At 43.0% G+C, this 9,906-nt stretch overlaps 1 pseudogene; it reads left to right on the top strand.

The window, feature by feature from the left end:
* The first annotated feature begins 2,105 nt into the window (after positions 1-2,105).
* LOC123937166 lies at positions 2,106-3,309 on the top strand (annotated as a pseudogene).
* Positions 3,310-9,906: the final 6,597 nt, after the last annotated feature.

The following is a 9,906-nucleotide window of genomic DNA, read 5'->3' on the forward strand; positions in this document are numbered from 1 at the left end:
AGCATGTTCTGTGTAGTTTCCAATCTGATCTATGTCTTATGAATAAAGTTCTCTAAAGTTATCAAAGGAGAAGTCTAAAATCAGGAGATGAATAATTACTAGTATGGAGCCAGTAAGTTTTCAGGTCTACCACATTGTAAGGCACACGATTATAAAATAATTATTTATTAGTTCAACAAACACTTACTGGGCTTCTCTTGTACCAGCTCCGCACAGAGTCATTCCCATTCCTTGTAAGATACCATACAGGGACAGCACATCCTTGGATTAGAAGCAAGTGGTTTCGTATGGAAGATTTCCTACTGGCTAATTTATGCAGCAGAGAGGTGGTAAAACGCAGTGATTAAAAGCACGGGCTCTGGAGTCAGGCAAACTTGGAGTTTTCCTGCTTCCTGCACTAGCTACGTGATTTGGAATCTGATGACTTCACACCTGAGGTTTTAGTTTGCTTTACTGTTAGTTGTAGATTCCAAAATTACCAGCCTTAGGGATTTTTTAGGATTCTATGTGATAATGCACAGTATTTGGAATATGGTGAACGTGCTACAAATGTTTTTTCTTTAAATGTAAGAGTAGCTTTTATCACTGAAGTAGCTGAGCAGGCGCTCTTTGTTTCTTGGGAGGGGCGGGGAGAGGAGGGGGGACTAGAGCTCTATAGTCTCAGCTCCCCGCCCACAAGCCTCCCCACCCGCCCTGCTTCTGGTTCCCACTTACTTAAGATAGCTTAAAGATCTCACCAGTGGTTTTGTTCCAGGATTCTGAACTTTCCATCTCTCCCCGACACAGTTTTCTGTGAAAGAAATCATCTCTTCATACCATACCTCCATTAAAACAATACTCAACAAACCAGGCTCTACATACCACCGACCATCCAACAAGACACCAAGCTACAAATTAAACATGTCATTTGTAAGTAACCTATTGAGATGTATGTTACTACAGTTCTTTGAAATTGGCCTATTTCTCAAAAACTAACTCACAAAAGGTCAGTGTTTGCCTTTGGAAGAGATGGGGATTTACATGCTCCCCCACTAACTTGAGTGAAGATTAAGCCAAAAAGGGGTTGTGGGGGGATGCAGGGTCCAGATGCTGGAGCTGCAACCAGGCCTGGGCTGGTCACCATTGATTAAGGACAATTCCAGGCATTAGCCAGATCCCCAGGAAATTGAGGAGGAAGTAAAGTTGTCCAATATAGGTCATATCCAGGCAAATAAATCACAGAATGGCTATAAAGATCCAAAATAATGCCCAATATTTAGACTACACATGTTCACAGCAGCGCTCATTTCTATAACAAAAACCTGGAAGCTGTATAATTGAAATGTAAGAGGATGAATTAAATATCTGCAGGTAAAGCTATAGAATAATATGCAATAACATGGAAAATACTAATTATTATTCCATGAAAAGAGCTTATGGAACAGAGAATAGCAGAGAGCTTTTCATTTTTTAAAAAATATTTGTGCAATTCAGATCGCCTCAAATTCCCTAAACTTCAGGGCCACCATTCAAAATAATAATTACTGCAATTTCTATTCCATTAGATGGCCAAGAAGTCTAGATTTATTTTGTCAGTTTCCCTTCCATCTTGGGGTCACCAGGTAATTCTAAAACTATTTCAGAAATGATTCCTGATTTTTCCTTGTCACTTTACCTAGCCCTTTCCCTCACCCCAGGCTGCTGCTCAGGGCTCCTCTCCAGATCACGTCCTGCCACTGGCTGCAGTTGGAGCCCTCCCAGTATTCTCTGGCCCCAGGTGTGATACAGACCCTCCTAGTACCAACTAAAACATGATCACTATCACACTTTCTGTGGACCAACTTCTCTCCTGAGCACTTTATATTTATTCTTCACAAAGCCTAAGAGCATGGTATGGTTATTTGCATTGTTTTACAGATGAGAACATCAAAGCAGCAAAGGCTCCTGTAACTATGTCACACTAGAAAATATCTACATCAGTCTTCCGCCGCCGTTTTAAATCCAGCTCCATAACAACGCTCCGCCGCCACTGCCGCTGCGACCCGGACAGCGGACAGCGCGCCAGCACCCACCCCCACCCCCAACCCCCCCCCACCCCCCCACCCCCGCCCGACAGCTCCACCGCCATGGAGGACATGAACGAGTACAGCAACACAGAGGAGTTCGCAGAGGGATCCAAGATCAACGGGAGCAAGAACCAGCAGGATGACGGTAAAATGTTTATTGGAGGCTTGAGCTGGGATACGAGCAAGAGAGACCTGACTGAGTACTTGTCCCGGTTTGGGGAAGTGGTGGACTGTACGATTAAGACAGACCCGGTGACCGGAAGATCGAGAGGATTTGGATTTGTGCTTTTCAAAGACGCTGCTAGTGTTGACAAGGTTTTGGAACTGAAAGAACACAAACTGGATGGCAAATTGATAGACCCCAAAAGGGCCAAAGCTTTAAAAGGGAGAGAACTGCCCAAAAAGGTTTTCGTGGGTGGATTGAGCCCAGATACTTCTGAAGAACAAATTAAAGAATATTTTGGAGCCTTTGGAGAGATTGAAAATATTGACCTTCCCATGGATACAAAAACAAACGAAAGAAGAGGATTTTGTTTTATTACGTATACAGATGAAGAGCCAGTGAAGAAATTGTTGGAAAGCAGAAAGCAGAATTGTTAGAATCGAATCGGTTCTGGGAAGTGTGACATCAAAGTTGCACAACCCAAAGAGGTATACAGGCAGCAACAGCAGCAGCAGAAAGGAGGAAGAGGCGCTGCAGCTGGTGGACCAGGCGGCACTAGGGGTCGTGGACGAGGTCAGGGCCAAAAATGGAGTCAAGGATTTAATAACTATTATGGTCAAGGATATGGAAATTGCAATAGTGCCTATGGTGGTGATCAAAACTATAGTGGCTATGGCGGCTATGATTATACTGGGTATAACTATGGGAACTATGGATATGGACAGGGGTATGCAGACTACGGTGGCCAACAGAGCACTTACGGCAAGGCATCTCGAGGGGGTGGCAGTCACCAAAACAATTATCAGCCATACTAAAGGAGGACATTGGAGGAAACAGGAGGAAATTGCTAAAGTTAATCCATCTTGCAGGGCGACATTGAAGATTGGTCTTCTGTTGATCTAAGATGATTATTTTGTAAAAGACTTTCTAGTGTACAAGACACAACTGTGTCCAACTGTATATAGCTGCCAATTAGTTTTCTTTGTTTTTACTTTGTCTTTTGCTATCTGTGTTATGACTCGATGTGGATTTGTGTTTATACAGATTTTATTTGTATGATTTCATGTTAAACCTCAAATAAATGCTTCCTTATGTGATTGTTAAAAAAAAAAAGAAAAGAAAATATCTACATCAGAATTCACACCCGAGAATTCTGGCTCAAAGGCTCTGCTCTTATCTAAGAAGCTAGCGTGTCTTCACTAATTCCCCAGGGCACAGCAAAGAGGTGGTAACAATCCACAAAACATGGCCGATGAGTGGGGAAGAACAGGAGACAGTTGAAATGAGGAGCACGAAACTGAATTTGGTATTTCATGACTCCTTGATGACCAACATAATCCTTACTCTAGGGCCTCGTGATATGTCCCAGCGCCTCACCCACATCTCCCCAGTCCTACATGTAAGGGCCTATTTAGCCTGAGCAGCTCCATCCTGACCCTGCCTCCCCCCCCCAACCACAAAGCCCCAAACTTACTTAAAAACAAGTCCCAGAAACCAGTCCCAGGTAACAAAGCCCAAATACAAGGGTGGGTCAGGCCAGGTGGAGGCATCCAATCAGTGGGGGCACATACTGTCTCCCTAGCTACCAAGGAGTACAGGCCCTGCCCTTTGGGTGCCAATTCTGACCAAGGTGATAGGCTGGTTCAAATATCTACTATAGGGTAAATTGTAATTCAATTGGCCACTTATGTGTGACCTAGCAGGACTGTGCAGCTTTCTCTGCATGTTATAAGGTCATTGGCCACCTGTGCATGGCCAGGCCCAACCACATGGCCTTTGCCCTTAAAAGCTAGTCTGTAAGGCAGAGAGAGGTCGTCTCTTTGCAAGAGATGGCCCTGGCTTGTCAGTTCGATTCTCGATGCTTGGCGGGAAATAAAGCTTTGCTTGATCTTCACTTTGTATCAGTTTCACTCCTTTGACATTGGACCCAACACTACACTACACACACACACACACACACACACACACACACACACACACACACACACGGGCTCGCACGTAAACACATGCACAGACAGCAGAGGACACTGTGCTGACTGCATTTCCAGTCTCTTCAGTCCAGCTCCTACCGAGACAGACTGTGGCTCTCATACTGATACTTCATATTCACACTCTCGACTTAAGAATTATCTGAAGGAATAATCTCTGCTTGCCTCTTGCAGCCTTTAGTGGCTGCAGGTATTCCTTAGCTTGTACTTCTGAAACTATTTCTCATTGGATTTAGGACCTATCTGAATAATCCAGGGTGAAATTATCATGAGATCCTTAATTATACCTGTGAAGACTTTTCCTAAAAAAGGTTGCATTCACAGGTTCCCAAGATTAGGATAAGGACACATCGTTTGAGGGGCTACCCTATAACCCAGCACAAAGTGACTATAGGGTTATGGGTCTTACAAACAAGATACCGTGGCAATGGAATCAGTGCTTGTGTGTGCATGTGCACATGCATATCTGTGTGAGTGTGTCAGTTAGAAGCAATCTTAGCATCTATGTCAGGGGTTTTCAGCAGAAACCCTGAAGATGTGAGCAAGTTCCCCAGGGTCACGCAGAGAGCTAGCTAGAGAGTGCCAGAACTGGTCCCCTGTGTAGAAGAATAAAAAGAAATGCAGCATCTTCAGTCTGAGACTGCTGGCAGCTTTGCGAAATCCAGACTTAAATGAATGATGAGCTATTTGTTTCTCACATTTCTGTCCCCTCATTTGAATAAAAGGGAGAGCTAGCGGAAATGTTAATTGAGTTCTTGGAAAGTTTAGGATAGACAGCCTCACTTCAGTTCATCAATCAACAAAACAGAAAAAGGGAGATGATAAATTTATTTTTTTCCAGCTTGTGGATCTTAGTTCTATCAACTCCTATCAAGTGATCTGTCTACAGGTGAGACATTTAAAACTCAAAGTGGAGTGCTTATGAATTGTTCTTCTGGCTCTGAGAAGAGAGGGGACATTCATTGGAGAAGTGCTCTACATCAGATGTTTAAGTCTTCATAAAAAAGGCTGAAAGATCATTCTCTGTCATGTGCATAGCCATATTAGCTATTTCACAAATATTGAAAGGTTAAGGTGATAGTTTCTTCCTGATTTTTTTTTAAAAGATTTTGTTTATTTATTTGACAGCGACACAGAGAGAGAGGGAACACAAGCAGGAGGGGTGGGAGAAGGAGAAACAGTCTTCCCGCTGAGCAGGGAGCCCAACGCGGATCTGATCCCAGGGGCTCGATATCATCATGACCTGAACCAAAGGCAGACACTTAATAACTGAGCCACCCAGGCACTCCCTTTAAAAAAAAAAAAAAAAAAAAAAGGAAAATTATAATATGTGAATAGAGGAAACAGGGGAAAGGAGATTTGGTGCGCCAATTTTAAAATATGCCTAATTACAGAATATTTAAACTTGTCAAAAAATATATCAGGGTGTTGTTGTTTGGGGGGCAGCGGGGAATTAAAAATTGTTTTCAAACTGACCTTGAGAATCCTACTGTACCGCCCTGCAAGGGATTTTATTTCAGTCATAAGTGTTAAATGCCATCTTTACCACTAGGTGGCGGCAACAGGCTATACTGTGCACAGCCTTGGCCGTGCCCAGGTCAGCGAGGGTAAGGGGCAGCCTTCCAGGCAGGATCTGCTATGGCCATTCAGTTCCCTCAACTAACAAACCTCTTGGAAGGAAGGAAGGGAGGGAGGGAAAAGGAGAGAGAAGGAGGAAGGAAGGGAAAAAGAAAGAAAAGAAAGAGAGAGAGGAAGGAAGGAAGGCAGAGAGGAAGGAAGGAAGGGGAAGGAAGAAAGGGAGAGGAAGGAAGGAAAAGAAAAGAAAAGAAGGAAAGAAAGAAAGAGCGAGAGAAAGATTGATTCAACAAAGGCTTATGCGCAGCTTCTTCAAGAGGATCCTCTTAATAAATTAGAACATCTGCAATAGATCGCTTCCATTAGTAGAAGAGTCTACATCTTGGCTTTGCCATTTACCAGTTTTCTGTTCATCCAGGTTGAGCTATAAATACCCACAATATTACATAGCAGGAAAAGCAGAGTGAACAATTAACATAATTGTTACAGAAATGTATTACAAATTCAAAAGTGCTAGAGAAATATGGGCTGCCATTGACTATTAAGTTATTATTCCAGGATGAAAAAGAGCTGTAGAGTCAGGCTTCCAGCAAAGATTTGCTCTACAGATCCTGACTGTTCCCCTCGCACCCAGCTGTCCTCTTCCCTTTTCACCCTGGGCTCACCCATGCCTGTTTTGTCAGTGCCTCCACGTGATCTGAAATGTTGTATATTGAAGGCACACCTGATGGCAGCTGAGCTGCCATGATGGGCTGGGCATCCTTTCCTTATTCTGGCATATTACTGGCAAACTTTAACTGCACTCGCTATTTTTTTCAACCCTGGCTCTGAAACAACCTACCAGGGAAGGCTTTTTTTTTTTTTTTTTTAAGATCTTATTTATTTATTTGACAGACAGAGATCACAAGTAGGCAGAGAGGCAGGCAGAGAGAGAGGAGGAAGCAGGCCCTCTGCTGAGCAGAGAGCCCGATGTGAGGCTCGATCCCAGGACCCTGGGATCATGATCTGAGCCGAAGGCAGAGGCTTTAACCCACTGAGCCACCCAGGTGCCCAGGGAAGGATTTTTAAGACACAAATTGCAGGCCCTATTTCAGAGCTCCAGAAGCTCTGCCAGGTTCCTCAGGGGTTTCTGACCTTGCAGTGTAAGAAGGTCATGCCTTTGGCTATATTCTTGAAAGGACTGATGAGTTAGTGCTGCCTGGGATGTCCCAGCCCCTGAATCTGTCTGGCAGGTCCCCCTTGAGTATTTGTGCAGCACAATCTCTGCATAGCAATGTGGTTATTCATCCTTGTCCTTTTGTGCCCTGCCACCCACTCCTAATGGTACAGAGCAACCCTCTGTTGCCTAGTGGGCCTCTGGTGTAAGAGAACATGCACCTGCCCTTACTGTGGCTTCTGGGACTCACTTTCTGAGGTCCTATGTTTGTCTGGATATGTTCAGGATTCCCATATCTACAACTTCTGCACTACTTCTTGCTAAGATCCTGGAGAGAAGAGATGCTGTAATACACCCCCCTTTTGGCTAGAGGTCCCTCATGTGTTAGTTTCCTAGAGCTACCTTAATGTGTCATACAAACCTGATAGTTCCTGGAAGCCAGAAGTTCAAAATCAAAATGTTGACAGGGTTGGGTCTTTCTGGAATCTCTCAAGCATAATCTGTCCCGTGCGTCTCTCATAGCTTCTGGAAGTTGCCAGCAATCCCTGACATTCCTTGTCTCATAGTAAAACCACTCCAATCTCTGTCTCTGTGGCCAGATGGCCTTCTTATAAAGACACTAGTCGTTCAATCGAAGGCCCACCCAATTCCAATATAACCTCTTATTAACTACTTACATCACATTTGCAAAGACCCTAGTTTCAGATAAGGTCACATTCTGAGGTTCTTGTAGACATGGATTCTGAGGGGACAAGATTCAACCCACTCCTTTCTTCCTAATTAGGTCTTATAAGAGCATGAGGCATCAGTCAGGATTGCTTGAGATTTTACCACACCATGAGTCTGCATCTCTATATGAAGGCTCATTTATCCAGATTAAAAAAAAAAAATAGAATGTTAGCTTTTTATCATTGAATACACACTTAAGAATGGCAGTCTGGAGAAAATAATACGAAATACAAATTTTTCAAAGCTTTTTCTTTTTTAAAGATTATTTATTTTATTTGACAAAGAGAGAGTTCACAAGCAGGCAGAGAGGCAGGCAGAGAGAGGGGGAAGCTGAGCTCTCCCTCTCTGCTGAGCAGAGAGCCCGATGTGGGGCTCCATCCCAGGACCCTGAGATGTGGGCCTTGATCCCAGGACCCTGAGATCATGACCTGAGCTGAAGGCAGAGGCTTAACCCACTGAGCCACCCAGGCACCCCCAAATTTTTCAAAGCTTGCCACATGTACCTTAATAAGGCTATTTAGCATGCATCAGGTTGCTACACTGTGCCAGGCTTACCAGTGAGCTTCAGTAATAGTAATAAAAGCTAATACTTGCTGATCATTAACTGTCAGGGAATATGTCGAGTGTTTCATATATAGTAGTATATCGTTTGATTTTTTAACAATTCTGTGACTTAAGAGCTATCAGCCTTATCCTCTTTTACAGAAAGAAATTAAGACTTCCTGAAATTAGGTAATTTGTCGAGGGTAAAACATTCTCAAATGGATGTCAGAGTAAGGTGACTGAATTTTTAAACACTGTTCAGTGTCATCTCCTCATGAGCAAGACATTATCTTCTCCATTTGGCAGATGAGAAAGAAATGACTACAAGAAGTTAAGTCAAGGGGCGCCTGGGTGGCTCAGCGGGTTAAAGCCTCTGCCTTCGGCTCAGGTCATGATCCCAGGGTTCTGGGATCAAGGCCTGCATTGGGCTCTCTGCTTGGCTGGGAGCCTGCTTCCTCCTCTCTCTCTCTCTCTGCCTGCCTCTCTGCCTACTTGTAATCTCTATCTGTCAAAAAAATAAATCTTTAAAAAAAAAAAGAAGTTAAGTCAACTGCCTGAAGTCTTCCGGCCAGTAAATCTGAAATGCAAATCCTGGTGTATTTTACCTTCAATCTAAATTTTGTTTATGATTCCTGAATGACATTTTGGGCTCTATGGTGGCCCAGGCGATGATGGCAATGGAGAATAGAGGATAATTTGGATCTTTGAGGATTCAGCTGATAGAAAGAAAGAAAAGGAGGGATGGAGGGAGGAAGAAAAAGAGGCAGCAGAATTATGGATAATGACCAAAGAGTTTGTTAAATACACACGGGCCTGGCTGTGCTTTCTTCCTTCTTGAAGCTGATTCTATGTGTGGGTGAGCAAGACAATAAAGTTTTCACACTACTTTCTGCTGCTTGGCTGTAGGGCCATAGGGGCAATCCTATCATACACTTCAAGCCGAGAATGATGGCTCATTGTAGAAACTGGATGTAAGCCTCAGATCATGTGTCTGTTTCCAGCTCATTTATTTTCTCTTTCTTCCTCCCTCCTCTTCTTCCTCCTCTTTATTCAGCTATTTTGTAAACACTTCCACAACCCACCCATAATTTTCATTGTCACTCAAGTAGCAATTCCCCTTTGAGATTACCTCTGAGGCTTATTTCAAATTGTATCTCAGTCCTTCATCTATAAAAATGGACTTATTCATGATGAAAACGCTCAACAAATTATGTTTAGAGGGAATATAACTCAACATAACAAAGGCCTTATTTGAAAATCCAAGCTAACATCACATTCAATGGGAAAAAAACCGAGAGCTCTTCTATTGCCAGGAACAAGACAGGGATGTTTACTCTCACCATTGCTATTTAACATAGTACTGGAAGTCTTAGCCTCAGCAATCAAACAACAAAAAGAAATAAAAGGCATCCAAGTTAGCAAGAAGTAAAACTTTCACTATTTGCAGATGACATGATATTACATATAGAAAACCCGAAAGACTCCACCAAAAAACTCCTACACCTGATCAATGAATTCAGTGAAGTAACAGGATACCAAATCAATGTACAGAAATCTGTTGCATTTTTATATGCCAATAATGATGCAGCAGAAAGAGAAATTAAGGAATAGGTCCCATTTACAATTGCACCAAATACCATAAGATACCTAGGAATAAACCTAACCAAAGAAGTGAAAGAACTATACCCTAAAACTATAAAAAACTGA

This window comes from Meles meles, chromosome 2 (assembly GCF_922984935.1).
Source record: "Meles meles chromosome 2, mMelMel3.1 paternal haplotype, whole genome shotgun sequence".
Lineage (NCBI taxonomy): Eukaryota > Metazoa > Chordata > Mammalia > Carnivora > Mustelidae > Meles > Meles meles.